Source organism: Xiphophorus couchianus, chromosome 17 (genome assembly GCF_001444195.1).
Source record: "Xiphophorus couchianus chromosome 17, X_couchianus-1.0, whole genome shotgun sequence".
NCBI lineage: Eukaryota > Metazoa > Chordata > Actinopteri > Cyprinodontiformes > Poeciliidae > Xiphophorus > Xiphophorus couchianus.
In genome coordinates this window covers 13828717-13843551 of record NC_040244.1, presented here as the reverse complement: position 1 = coordinate 13843551, position 14835 = coordinate 13828717, and the positions used below count along the sequence as shown (strand labels likewise).

Sequence of the window (14835 nt, the reverse complement as noted above, 5' to 3'; positions counted from 1 at the left end):
TGATCCTCAGTTGGATCGCTCCTCAACAAACATAACCATGCCCTCGCGCTCATCTAAAATGATTAACTCCTTTATGTCTGAATTTAATGTTCATGATGCCTGGCGTTTTCTTCACCCCTCCCAGAAGGTTTACTCATTCTTTTCCCCAGTCCACCACACCTTTACGCGTATTGATTTTTTCTTGATTGATAATAGATTGCTGTCCTCTCTCACTGGGTGCAAATATGATGCTATTGTCCTATCAGATCATGCCCCAGTTTCTATATCTATTAGATTTGACTCTCACCCCATTGAGCGGCCTCCATGGAGGCTAGGCACCCGTCTGCTATCAAATGAAAAATTTGTATCTTTTGTAGCACGACAAATAGATTTTTTTATAGAAAATAATAGAGGACCTGAGGTGTCGGCCTCACTACTCTGGGAGACACTTAAAGCCTTCATCAGAGGGGAAATTATTTCCTATGTAAAGTATGAAAATAAGCTGCGAAGAGAGAGAATTAATACTCTGACACGCCACATTTCTCAAATTGACAACTTGTATGCAATATCACCTTCTCCCACTTTGTACAAGGATCGCCTCGTGTTGCAAGCTGAGTTTGATGTGCTCATGACACAACATACTACTGAGCTACTACTTCAATCTGGTGCCCAGTTTTACGAACATGGAGATAAGGCTGGTAAACTCCTGGCTCACCAAATTCGACGAGTGTCAGCCTCTCGCCACATCTCTCAGATCCAAACTACCCAAGGCATCACAACTGACCCAATGAAAATTAATTTGGCCTTCAAGGATTTCTATAGGTCATTATACTCCTCAGAATGTAATCCTTCTGTAACCGACTTTGATAACTTTTTTAACAATTTGGAAGTCCCCACCATCAATCAGGGTGTAGCCGACGATCTTGAGAGACCTATTGTAATCTCCGAACTCACTGAGGCAGTTAAGGCCCTGCAGGGGGGTAAATGTCCAGGCCCTGATGGGTACCCTTGTGAGTTTTATAGAATATTTTGGGACAAGCTTTCTCCACTACTTTTAGAGGTATACAACGAATCTTTAACCTCTGGATGTCTACCTCAGACCCTTAATCAGGCAGTTATTACTCTACTGGCTAAAAAAGGCAAAGACCCTCAACTCTGCTCTTCCTATCGCCCGATAAGTTTACTTAATGTTGACTTTAAATTGCTAGCAAAAACAATAGCTCTAAGACTAGAAACAGTGCTTCCCACTGTGGTTGGGATAGATCAGACTGGATTTGTACAAAATAGGAACTCCTTTTCCAACATAAGACAACTCTTTAATGTAATTTACAGCCCACCCTCTGTCAGTACTCAAGAAGTTGTGATATCTTTAGATGCTGAAAAGGCCTTTGACAGAGTGGAGTGGCCATATTTATTCTACTCAATTAAGAAATTTGGCTTTGGGGAAAATTTTCTGTCGTGGATTAAGTTACTTTACTCTGACCCATATGCATCGATTAGGACAAATAATAATCAATCTGACTATTTTCGCCTCAGTCGCTCTACTCGCCAAGGCTGCCCACTGAGTCCCTTATTATTTGCTTTGGCAATTGAACCCCTCGCAATTGCGCTTAGATGTAATACAAGTATTATAGGTATTAAGAGGAATGATACGGAAACAAAGGTCTCTTTATATGCTGATGATCTTCTTTTGTACATTTCTAATTTGAATATTTCTATTCCTGCTGTACTTGCCACACTTGATAAATTTGGGCAGCTGTCAGGCTATAAATTAAACCTCAGCAAAAGTGAATTACTCCCAGCTAATGCCTTAGCCAAGAGTTACCCACTGCACACATTACCAATTAAGGTCATAGACCAGAGCTTTACCTATTTAGGAATCCAGGTTACATCTAAATACGAGGATCTTTTTAAAGCTAACTTCTCTCCTTTATTAGTGCATGTTAAGGAGGACTTTGATCGTTGGTCGATGCTTGGCCTCTCGTTGGTTGCTCGGGTTAATTCAATCAAAATGAACATCCTCCCACGTTTTTCCTACCTATTTCAGTGCATTCCTATCTTTCTCTCACGGTCCTTTTTTAGCAAACTCGATAGTATAATTACCAAATTTCTCTGGAATGGGAAGGCCCCTCGTATACGCACTCAATTCTTACAAAGACCTAAAAGGCTTGGGGGGATGGCCTTGCCAAATTTTAGATATTATTATTGGGCTTCAAATATTAGACTTTTTAGATATTGGCTCCAGTCAGATAGCCCTTCTTCTCCAGCTTGGCTTGTTATGGAGGCCAACTCTGTAAAACCTGTGTCCTTGGCAGCCTTACTACATTCACCATTACAGTCCTCAACGAAACCTTATACTTCTAATAAACTAGTTGATGCATCCTTGAGGCTGTGGATGCAATTCAGACGGCATTTTGGCTTGCAATCTCTTTCTGTCTATTCCCCTATAGCTTCAAATCATACCTTTCAGCCGTCTCTCACAGATGGTATCTTCCTGTCGTGGCGGAGAACAGGAATTTCAACTTTTCATGATATGTATATTGATAATACTTTTGCCTCATTCCAACAAATCTCTGAAAAGTTTGGTATCCCGCGCCATCATTTTTTTAGATACTTGCAAGTGCGCAGCTTTGTCCGCTCTACTTATTCAGATTTTCCCAACCTTCCCAAAGATTCACCTTTAGACATTCTTCTAAAACCTACTGTCAAATTGAAAGGAGCCATATCTTTTATTTACAATCAAATCACGCTTCTACGCCCACAAACCCTGAATTCCTATAGATCACTTTGGGAGGAAGACCTTGGACAGTCCATTTCAGAGGATCTTTGGACACTAATCCTGTCATTGGTGCATAAGTCCTCTATTTGTGCCAGACATAATTTAATTCAATGCAAACTTGTGTATCGCACTTATTATACTAAAGCACGTCTGGCCAAGTTTTACACCAACGTTTCTCCTGCCTGCGATAGATGCCAACATTCTCCAGCCAATTTGATCCACACTATCTGGCTTTGCCCTCAGCTTTCTAACTATTGGTCCAAAGTTTTTGCTATTCTGTCAGATATTTTTGACAAGAAATTGGAGCTTGACCCCTTGACTGCTTTGTTTGGAGTTGAACCTCCACAGTCCACCCTGTCCTCCTTTCAGAAATCCTCCTTGGCTTTCTTGACTTTTTTGGCACGGAGAGTGATTATAATAAAATGGAAGTCGCCTCAACCTCCATCATATACCCACTGGCTTAGAGATACACTGTATTTCATTAAACTTGAGAAAATCCGTTTTACTTTAAGAGGCTCTTCTACGAGATTTTTGGGTTTGTGGAGCCCCTTATTAAGAACCCTTAGAAAGATTAATTTCCCTAATATTCCGGACTGATAAGGTAATACCTACTTTATGTAGCTGATGTTTATTATTCTTATCAATATTTCTCTTTCTTTCATCTTCTTCCTTGAGTTAAGTTTGATTGATACATTAACAGAAGTATCCCCTGGCACCTGATTTTTTTTTTTTTTTTTTTTTTTTTTTTTTTTTTAATTTATTTATTTATTTATTTTTTCTCTCGTTTTTCGAGTGTATGTTTGTATGGGTTGAGGGAAAGAAATTTACATATATTTAGTACTGTGGTCCCTTTTTATTTTGTTTATCTTATGATATATCTGTTTCTGTCCGCTAACGCAATATGTTTACTTTGACTTGATCCATTTTATGTATTTTGTGTAGGTGTATATATGTGGGTATAATTGGGCTTGTTCTAGCACAATTATGTTTGTAGTTAAAGGTACACTGTAACTATATAACCATTGCATTGCCTTTACACTGTACCTCATGTTAAAGCATAAATAAAGTTTGGAAAAAAAAAAAAGAAATGCAACTAAAATCGCACACGAATAAGCTTGCAAAATACACCGATTTTGATACAGCCGAGAAGCCATCGCGTCCGAGCGCAAATTTTATTTTTTATTATAGAAAAACATGAGCTTTTCCGTAATTGCCGTGTTTCCATAAAGCAATTTATTTTCATAATTCCAATATGCACAAATATATGGTCAAGGGAAATGCAGACAATGATTAGCGATAATTTCCTGGACGTAGGTCTGGGTGATATGACTTTGAAATCAAATCTCAGATTCTTATTTGATTTTTGATTTTTTTTTGTCCTTAAAAAAAAAAGGAAAGTATCTTTTTTTAAGAAAGTATCTTAAAAAAACAGGCTTTTATTTCAGTCGTTTTTCTGTAAGTTGACCTGAATTCAAAGTTGGAAAGAAAAACAGAAACTGTAAAACAAGCTCACCAAACAAGCTAGTTCTTCTTGGGTGAGCTAGCTAGCTAACTGGAATATTGTTTTATTGGAGACGTAAAATTCCTGTGACACAGTAGACTATGAATGTGTTGTAGTAGATAAGTTCTTGATTAATTATGCTAGATAGAGAGATATAGTATTATTTTAAATATTTGTCCTAATATTCACACCTGATTCAAATACAAAGAAGCTTTTCCAGGATTTACTCCGGAGATAATTCAGTCATGTGACGCATAATGTGTCAGAGTAGTTTAAGAGCCAGCAGGATCCAACGAGAGAACATCAGGGAAACGTTTTTGTCCTCAATCTTATATTTAAGTTAAAAATATCTCCATTGTCGAAGAAGAATACAACCCCTCCACAACAGACCTCGTCTCTTCTGTTTCCATAGCATTTGCGTGGATCGTAACTAAATCTTTGAGCTTATGAGGTTATCGAAATGCCAAGCCTGATGCGGCGGTCGAGGATAATCTCTCCTGCTGGGACGCTAAAGCCGCTGGCTGTGTTTGGCTGATTGGATCCATTTGTTCTGGCAAATGCCAGATGTGCTCGAGGAGTTGTTGCCTCGCGCTTCACGTCAACGTTGATTTTCCCAGACAGCAGCACCTGAACCAGAACGCAGTTCAGCCTGTCTTTCCCCCAGTGACCACCTTTATTAGCCTCCTCACGCCCCGACCCCCTCCAAAAGGTTAGCGAAGCCATACTGAACTAAACAGCTGCTTAGATTCCAATAAAAACAACTGGGGTTTTGCTGGGGGTTTCATCCCAGCGTCTCTTTGCTTTCACCAGTTCTCGTATGTCCAAGAACACTGAACAAACGGAGCATTAATTAGCTCGGTTTCTAATGTATACAGTCTCACAGGGTGCAGGTAGAGGGGGTTTTGTTGGGCTGGTTAAAAAGCGTGGGCACCTAAAGTCCCAGCGCATTACCTGGACTGTCCATCCTCGTTAGACTCTCAAAACATTTCTGTGGCCAATATTTTCTTTGTGTGATATGCGTTTGTTTTTCTTCATTTTATTTCAATGAGCTTTTCTGCAAATTTTCTCTCTTTCTCTAAATCCATACAGGCATGGGGACATTTTTGGGCATCACCAGAAAATATCCCTCAAAATCTTTTCAGCTACAGCATTTTCACTGCTGTTGCAGCAGCATAATTGTCCTCTCAAAAAGCATAATTTTGTGTCTCATGAAGCATTTCCTCGGTGGTTTGACAAAATGCTTGAGATCATTGTCTCGCTTAATCACCCAGTTTTGCTCTTAATTTACTATTTTCACTCCACAAGAGTTTTCATTATAAAATTTAAAAGAGGTTTCTGTAACAAGATTCCTAGGGTCTTTAGTTGAGAAAGTGGCCCACAGCATCACAGGCTCTCCACCATAGTTAACAGTAGTGAGGTGGTTTTCCATGTATAGTGGACCCTGGTATTCTCGAGGGTTAGGGACAAAGCGACTGTGAAATGGCTAAAATCTGCCAAAACTTGAGACCCCTTCTAAAAACACTTAGAATTTCATATTTTAATAGTTCAAACAGAAAAAGTACTTTAATATACATTAATACACACAGTGGAAAATGTCTTGGCACTAACACAGAAGCTAAATTCCACAGTCTTCGCTCTTGGGGGTTCAGCCAATCAGCACCAAAGAAAAAAAAAAAGCTCTGGGATTGGCTGCTTTGTGTTAGGCAGCATTGAATCAAGATATTTCAGCTTCTCAAGTTGTGTTTATATTTTTATTTCAAACAAACCCAGAAATAGGTGAATTTTCTCCAAATAATTTGGAGTTACATTCTGCAATTCCAAAATCTGCAAATATGTGAATCTGAGAATAGGTCGGAGTCAGCTGTATTAATCCTTTCTTCCAAATCTACCCAGACTGGGGCTCCAAATTAGTCTCATCTTCTAGTACAAAGCTCCGGTTAAGTCTTAGCTGAGTTTAACTTACTTCATATCACAATTCTTAAAACTAGCAAGACCCCACTCTAAGGCAAAGTGTAATGTAAAAAAAAAAAAAATTTCTTGACGTTTTTTTTTTTTTTTTTTTTAATGTGGCATAATGCTTTTGTAAGCAAAGATGAATTTATCTGAAGGCTTTGTACCCGTCTTCACTATGGGTGGCCAACAGATTTGTTTGCTTTATATCATTAGCATTTCCTGCTTCCGTCCTTTCTTTTTTAAGAAGCATGTTTGTGTATTTCTGTTTCCTTGTTACATTCCTCTGACTCCTCTTTCACATTCCCATTTGCTTAAAGCTTCAATGTGCAGATGAGGGAGGCCTTCTTTTAGAACCTATGATATAATTAATATAAAACATTGCAACACAGACTGCATTAATTGCATTAATGCTGTAAAAAATTGCTCCAAAGCTACTTCTTTGCTTGTTCTAGCTTTTTTAAAAACCAAAAAAATGCTGCGTTTTACAGATTAAGAGATCGTGAGAACGGAAGTTTTCCCAGTGAAAACGAGAAGCTGCATTTTCATGATTAGTTTTTGTTTTTAGTGCTTATTTGCGAAAGGTTTGTGCATTGTGACTTAAAAACAATCATCTGCTCAGGCACTTTAGCAGCTTCCCTTATTTGCATAATGAAAAGGAAATGCACGTGGGGACGTGAGAAGGTGTCGGAGGAACGTGAAAAAGAGGCACAGAAATAAACATGCCTGAGTAAATAAATACGAGGGGAAATTGCAAGAAGGAAATGCAATACTATGTAGCATTAGAAAAGAATTAGTGGTCTGTTTAGGGAAATAAAGAGGAAAAAATACAGCTAACTATAAGTAGATTGAGCTTTTATCGACCTTGTTTAGTCATGCTGGATATTCAAAGCTTCAGTCACCAAGCAACACTACCAGTAAAAGAAAGCTTTTTAAAAATGTCAATAGAATTTACCGGTCTCTTAATATACCCACTGAGTTGGTTAGAAACACTAATTTATGTAAAAAAAAAAATCAACACACACTCCACACACAAACTTTCATTAGCAAGGAGCCAGCACCAAAGGGCATTTATTGTGGCGTCACAAATGGAGTGATGCGCCGCTGCCAGACGGCATTCGGCAGTCAGGTACAACACTGACCGGATGTCAATAAACAGAAGCATTACATGGCATTAGCTGACCCTTGCTGACTTAGAAAAAGGTTGTATTCATGTGTTGCAAGTGGTCATTATGTTGGGCACACTCACAGTGAGGGGTGACGGTATGCTCCACTAGTACCCTCTAGAGAATGCAGAGAAGTGTGCTGATGACCGGGACAGGACAGTTATCTGCATGATTGCCGCCAATCCTTGACCAACCAGTGTTGAATTCAAAATCGTATCCCTGCCTACATAGTCACACAAGCTGCGTTTCCATTACAAACGTGCACAAAACTTTGTCAGTATCCTGATAATGTTGAAAAAACACAGTTTCGCAACTGCTGTGCTTACTTTTAAATGAGACACGCAATTAAAATCAACTGAATACATTTGTTTACACCATAAGTCATTCAAAAACATGCCCCGCCATCATCCTCCTCTTACTTCGTGTCGTCGTCTTCTTCTTTGTGGTTTGTGCCTGTAGCAACATTTTGTTATTGATCATGGACCCTGTTACTGAGTGAAGAGGACTCAAAGCAGCCATTTTCACTGTCACATAGGGGTTTGAATTGAAAGTAGACGACAGCGCAGAGACGTCAGGACATGTCTATTCGTGAGGCTGTGAGCATACCTAAAGTATTGTGGTAAATTTGCTCTTGTTGAACTTTCTACCTCTGTCTGTCATCCAACATGTTAGATTTGTGAATGTTGGCAGACTTAAGGGCAGGGTCTACATTCTTTAGGGAAGGCTGCTTTGTCTTAGTTAACTATACATTTGTTGTTTTATGTGGGAGAAAGTTCTTAGATGATATGAGTTAGGGTAAGGTTTCCCTGTGTTTTATTATTATATTTTTAACTTCGAGTAGTTTTGTTCCTTAATTCACTGCTGCTCCTAACTCAGATAACTTCTTTAATATTATCAGATCAAACCAAGAGCAAGAAAACAAAGGCCCGTTCGTGGCCTCTACCCTCTACTCGTTCGTGGCCTGACTCTTAAGTGAGTCAGGCTAAAGCTCTGACTCACTTAGAAATGCAAACAAATGTCAGATTATTTATCATAAATTTATCATAAAATTTTCAAACAAGAACGGTTTTTGCAGACGATTTTTAATAAGTTGATGATATACTGTACCAGTATCTGCTGCGAGTTCTGAGACCTGGTTGATTAAATGTTTTAGAGAACTGTGAACTCTGGTATATAGTTCAGGCTAAACAGGTTGCTCTTGTGTGTGTAGTTTCTAGGTAAAAAAAAAAAGAAACTAATTTCTGCCTCTCAGAAGGATCCGGAACTACATCCGGAAAATCTAAGACTGAAGAATGAAGAAGAGAAAAGCTTCTTAACAGTTATTTCTACAAGTTAAATTATTATAGCAGTGAGTCAGAGCCCAGCCTCACCTCTCACAATGAAATCCTGTTTTGCAACATAGCTATTGCACTGCTGCTATTGCTACAAAACCGCACTTTCACTCTACAGCTGTCTAAACCTAGTACATTTAGATAAAATAATCAGTAGAGTCAGTTTATTGTAAATAAGAAGTTGCAAGTGTAATATTTGGATGTGTTATGGGAGTACTTTTGTTTGTTCTGAATTGAAATTGTGGGAAAACAAACAGCCCACCCAAATAAAGTTTCTGTGGGAAACACAGGCAGGTGTGCCAAACCTGGAATGAACACACCCCACCTTCATACTGTGGACATGTTAGACATTACACAAGGCTGTTTCCAAGAGGCAAATAAAACCAACAGATTAAAAGTTGGACAGATGGTGCCGTTTGAAATGGATCATAGCAATCCACTGGAAGAGGTATCTGAAAGAGAATTAGTTTCACAGAATCTAATGGCAGCAGTATCTTATTGTGTTGCTCATATATATGTTGGCACAAGTGCTTCTGTCTATAAAATCAGAGCCAGCTACTGTATTCAAACTTGGACACAGCAGTGCATGTTTGTGAAGTGGAAGGAAAATGGCGCGTTGTTTGATACAGATTTTACAAATCAGAATCTGAAAAGTGTTTTGGGGTGGCTTTGGGGGCGAACAAATGTCCTTAGCACTAGGACTACCAGGATTTTGAGAAATTCCTATCTCTACCAAGAGGGGCCAAATTGGGTATCTTCCTAGAACTACCGAGAGAGGGCCAAACTGGGTTATTAGCATCCAAATGTGGCCAAACTGACAACTCTGAATGGTCTAATTAGCATCCCTGTAGATGAGCAGGGGGGAGGAGAGCCAAACTCACTACATCAACTTTCACGCTGATTGTCCTTTGTCATTGTCAGTAATGGCCTTATTTACATAACAAAGGCGCCTCTTCACACCCTGTCTTGGAGGGCCAAACTGGCCCCTCTCTGGTACCTAGACGAAGATTCCCATTTTGGGAATCTTTGGTAGTTCTAGTGTTAGACACATTTGTGCCCATTTCACTTCAGATAATTGCTCTCTCTCATTCATAGATTTTTAATTGGATTGAGGTTTGGACTTTGATTGAGCCATTCAAACACTTTGATCTAAACCAGTGCATCTCCAGCTGTATCTTTAGTGTTGTTGTCCTCAACGTTGCTCCTAAGTTGACTTGTAGCAAACAGCCTTTTTTCAATAATGGCTTTCATCTTGGTAGGTTTTAGGTTTTGCGTCACGAGTGCCGATACGGTTTCAGTTCATAGCTGACTCATTGATATATATATATATATATATATATATATATTTTTGAAACCTCAGGAACTCTAGGTTCTGTTGGTGTTCTGCTGTGTTGTGTCCTAGCTGTCTCAGTCAGGCACCAGAGCGCTGTGCACAGCTGCAGCTCCTTTAGGATTGCACAATGCGTTGCTTTTGAAGAGTCTATTTGATACTGTGGGATAGCAAAGTGTTGTTTTGCTGAGCCCTTGTTCTGACACAGTTTGTGGTGTTTAGCAAGAGTTCATTTTGCAAGATGCTAGCACACGGTATCATGATGACTAAAGCCAGTGTGTGCTCAGCTTCTCCTCTGTCTGGTTGAACTGATCTCTTTGTTGATTGGAGGATTTGAAAATTGTAAATCAACCATAGTCACCCAGTGAAGTGGACTTTTCCTGAAAAATGTCCAAATATAGGATATTAACAGTACTGCGCAAATGTATTAGTTGATTTTGTAGAACAGTCATTTAAAAAGGTTGTGAAATAACTGAGTTTAACTCCATATTGGATGGTGTACCACAAGGATCTATTTTGGGTCTGATCTTATTTGATTTCTATATATTGTACAATTTTGAGACATGTTGTTGAAGGCAGCAGAAGAGATGAACTTTCACATGTAGTGACTCAAGACTGACATACAAATACATATACTTTTCAGCTTTTTATTTTGTAATTTTTAAGCTAAATGACATAATTTTATCTCTGCTTCAGAATTGTGCAACATGTTGTGTTTATCTGTTTCAAACCCCCATTGTAATATAAAGAACTTATTATTGGGGAAAAAACATGTTTTGAGGCATTGCACTCAAAAACAGGTAAGATAAACATTTGAAAACTTACATAAAACTGAACATTCACCACCAGCTTTACTACAGTAGTTTGCCATTTTTCCAACACTGGTGAGGTATGTACTGAACTTAGTCCCTTAGGCTACATTTGCTTCATCTCCACACCCGGCTGACTCACTGCTACTTTAAGTCATTCCTAAATGGAGCATCAAATTAAATGTGTGTTTTAATAAATAAAAATACATTACGATTAAACTGTTGTGAAAGAATAGTTTAGATGGATGAACACCTATAATAGGGTGTGAGGGTGGAAAATCTGCCATGATAATGCAACAAAAAAAAACCCAACTCATGCAACTGTATCAGAATACTTCTATTTTTAATTACTGTAGATGTGCCCCAGCTAATTTCTGCTTTCCAATATGTAATTATTAATCTTAAATTTTAAGACTTAAAGGGGAGATGCTTAGGACCATGTAATTTTATTTGAGATAATCCAAAGAGAGATTATGAAAGAGGTTCACACAGATTTGCATGATTATCTTTCTTTCCTTTGAGGAGGCTTAATCAAATAGTTTATAGAAACTAATAAGTTTTTTCTAAATTACATTTGCAAGAGAGTTTTTTGTCTGAACTGCTGTCTTAGTCAGAATCACATTTTAAAAACAAACATGGTGAATTTTATTTTATTTTTCTCAAATCCAGTTGATTCTAGTTTAAAGCTTAGAAGCCACTCAAAATAAATTCTAGTTTATGTTGTGCAGTGGATTTGCAATATTTGTCTAATTAGTAGGTTTTTATGTGTTTTTCATCATTTAAGTCTTACACTGCCGTGTTTAGCGTGCCTTCCAGTGTCCAATTCACTGTATGCAACACCGGCCATAGACGTGTTTTGTCTGGTTGACAGGTCACATGCCTGAGTGTCCTTTTAAAGGGAAACCTGGTGTCCGTTTCCCTCATAATTTACCCTAATGGATCAGCTTAGCAGACGTAGTAAGCAAACAGCGCCTGCTGTTCACATTTAATATGGTGACCTGGTAAGGGGAGACAAAGCAAGTTTATTTGTGCCGCAGCCTTCATACACAATTATTTAAATGGCATCACAGAAAATAAAGGAACTGGGTATTAAAAATAATGATAACATTTTGGCATCACAAAATATAATACTTTAAAAAATATATATAAAATGTGATCAAAATAAATTGATCTATGACCCTTATAGGAAAGCTGTGGGAAACAGAAATGTTTTCAGCCCTGATTTAAAGGAGGCAGCCGTTTCTGCAAATTTCAGGTGTAGGTGATTTGCTCCAAGAGCTGGAAAGCATAGAAACGTCATTATCTTTTTTCTTCCTTTGCTAAGTTTGGGTTTTTGAACGTGATGGTTCTAGATGGTTTAGGGCTGCAACTAAGGATTGTTTTAGTAGCCAATTATTACAGGAGGTGTTTTGGATGAAACATGTCTACAGACAAAGGTGCTTTTATTAAAAAAAAACAAATAAACACCTTCTTTTAAGTGAAGACAGATTTTTATGAAACAATTTTTTTCCTTTGAAAGCAGAACTATCGACACAGTTTTGACTTATGTACTTCTCTAAGTTTTTTTTTTTCACTAAATGGTTTATTTTGGGTCTGTATACTGCAGTTATCAATTAATCAACGGTTATTTTAATAATCGATTAATCAAGATTGATTGTTTCAGCCCAAAGATGGTCCAAGGCCCAAGACCGTGTCCTTCTGACTTTTCAAACCCCACCTGACCACTCTTATCAGTCCGCATGTGGGATTTTCAACAAGACGCCGCAACACTTTAGCTATGCCTGTTGCTTTAACACACGCAATAAGAGGTGCAGCGGAGGCTTTACATGTGGGACACACACACTCAGAGAGGGAGCTTTGCTTGCTGCTGCTCCTCCGCTGACACCGGCAGCCTTGCAGCAATAGCCTACATATCAGAGGAGGAGGGTGAAAAACATGATGTCATCTCGAGGTTCCTCTTCTTCCTCTGTTTGTCCATCTGCGGTCCGAGCTGCGTAAGGTAGGTCTTTCCCCCCCAGACCTCTCCCCTGTTGTTCTCTTCCACACGTGCTAGCTGCGCCGAACAGCCTCTGTTTTTATGTCCTCTGCTTTCTCATTAGAATTCCCAGTGTCTGCCTTGCATTGGCTCTCCGATAGATGATATCACAGTGTGTCTGTGACAGAACAAGAGATTGTCAAGCAGGGAAGTCGCGTCCTGCCGTGGGATAGATGCTCTCTATATCTCTGAATGGTGTGTGTGTGAGGGGTCGTCGTCCCGCTCTGCTTTAAGGTCATTCTCAGGTTACAGATATATCACTGGTGACCTTTGTGTCTGTGCAACTCCTTCCGACGTCCTCAAATCCATCAGAGGTTGTCTTGGAAATGACTGCATAGTTGAGCTCAAATCTGTAGCCTTGTGTGTCCCGTTTTTTTTTTCTTCCTGTTTTGCACAAGGTATGGCAACACAAACACACATCTTGTATTCCACTGGAGCTGCATGCGTCATCCACATTTTCATTTTGCAGCGCTGTAGTTGAGCTGTCGCCTTGTTTGCTCTGTGATGTTCCTTTCGCTCTCTGTTCTGCGTGTTATCAGCCAACAGTCAGTTCAAATCTGAAGGACAGCCATTCTTTCTCTCATCACAGGAATGAACAGTGTGAGGTGTCCTTGACGTCCTGCGAGCCCAGCGCTCTCCACCTGATCAGCATTTGCGTCCACAGATGTCTGAATCACATTATTTTTAAAGCATTTTCAATATGCAGGCTCATACTTATAGTCTTTTTATGTGGATGTCTAACAATGAATAATATGAACTTCACATTAGGGCTGGACAATAAATCAGTTATTGACAATAAACATATGATCAATATCAATAGATAATACATCTGTTACATTATTCATAGAATATTTACTGAACTCCGATCCAGCATTTTGGGAGATGTAGGCAGAGGAAAGGGTTTCTGTTCTCAACCTCTCACAGTGAGCTAAGCAAGGTTGGTGGCATCAACCAACTCGCTCTTTGGTTACCTAGCAACAATCTGTTGAGTGTATTGCAGCAGCAGTTTAAGGTTTTGCCACACCGTGTCTCATGGTGAAAACTGTGAATAAAACAGGGAAGGCCACACCACCACTTTGGCATTATTTCAGATACATACTTCAAACCAAAAAAACCGAATCAACAATTATCGATATCGATTGATATTAAACAGTTGTATCTTCACAAGTTTTTCAACCACATCGTCCAGCCAGACTTCACACACAAAAAAAGAAAATCTGGACCTCATCAATTATTCCTTCATTGTAAAAAAGGATCTTGGTGATGAACCTTATGTCGTTGGAGAGCCGGAGTTTGATTCTTTAGTGTCATTTATTAGAGTAGATACATTTTGTAGAAATAACATTGGCAAATACAAAGAATTTTTACAATTTATTGAACTGCCTGACACCTCATCCTCCAGCGTGGTCACACACTGCTGTGGGAAGGCCTATTACGGTGTTGGATTGTGGTCCCTATGGTTACTTCTTGATGCGCAATTCATTAATTTTTGCTGAAATCTGTTTTTTCAGGATGTTCAAACTGTTAATTTCATTATCAATTCAAATTAGCTCAATAATTAAAACTCTGGTGATTAATATTTTTTGAAGGGCAATTTTGCTAAGAGAGACTGCATAATCCATATTCAGCTTGGTTTCAGTGGTGTGTGGTTTTTATTTCCTTTTTATTCATTGGTTTTGGTTGTCTTGTTTTATTTTGGACATTTAAAATGTTTTTCAGTCCATTGTGGAGTATTCCTTACAAAATTAGTTGGAGTTTATAGGTCTTTGAGAGAGCAAACTTGCATTATTATACCATGATCAGTGTATTACTTTATGTAATTTCTTTTGTCAATGAGGATTAAAAAAATCTAGTCATTACTAGGCCTTCTGCTACATAAATATCTTTTTAAAACATGCTCTGTTAGTGTAGAGATAGCAAAGACTGGCTTGGTAAATTTGTTTTGGAATTATGGT

The 14835-nt window shown here is 38.7% G+C and overlaps 1 protein-coding gene and 1 long non-coding RNA gene across 7 annotated transcripts in view; one reads left to right on the top strand and one right to left on the bottom strand.

The window, feature by feature from the left end:
• The window catches only part of osbpl8 (oxysterol binding protein-like 8), a 73791-nt gene that overhangs the window by 5930 nt on the left and 53026 nt on the right, over positions 1-14835 (top strand). The window contains exon 1 of one of the 6 annotated variants that reach the window (XM_028043790.1): positions 7975-7994. The exons of 4 other annotated variants lie outside the window; for them this stretch is intronic. The gene's annotated coding sequence lies outside the window, so the exon portion shown is untranslated. Of the gene's footprint in view, positions 1-7974; positions 7995-12696; positions 12845-14835 lie in introns of those variants that run through there. One more of the 6 variants, XM_028043789.1, reaches the window with a different exon arrangement.
• On the bottom strand, positions 3538-12790 carry LOC114160892 (uncharacterized). The gene is made up of 3 exons (XR_003598886.1): positions 12781-12790; positions 12731-12737; positions 3538-3851 (listed from the first exon to the last, which is right to left on the bottom strand). It is a non-coding gene; the product is annotated as an uncharacterized LOC114160892 (long non-coding RNA).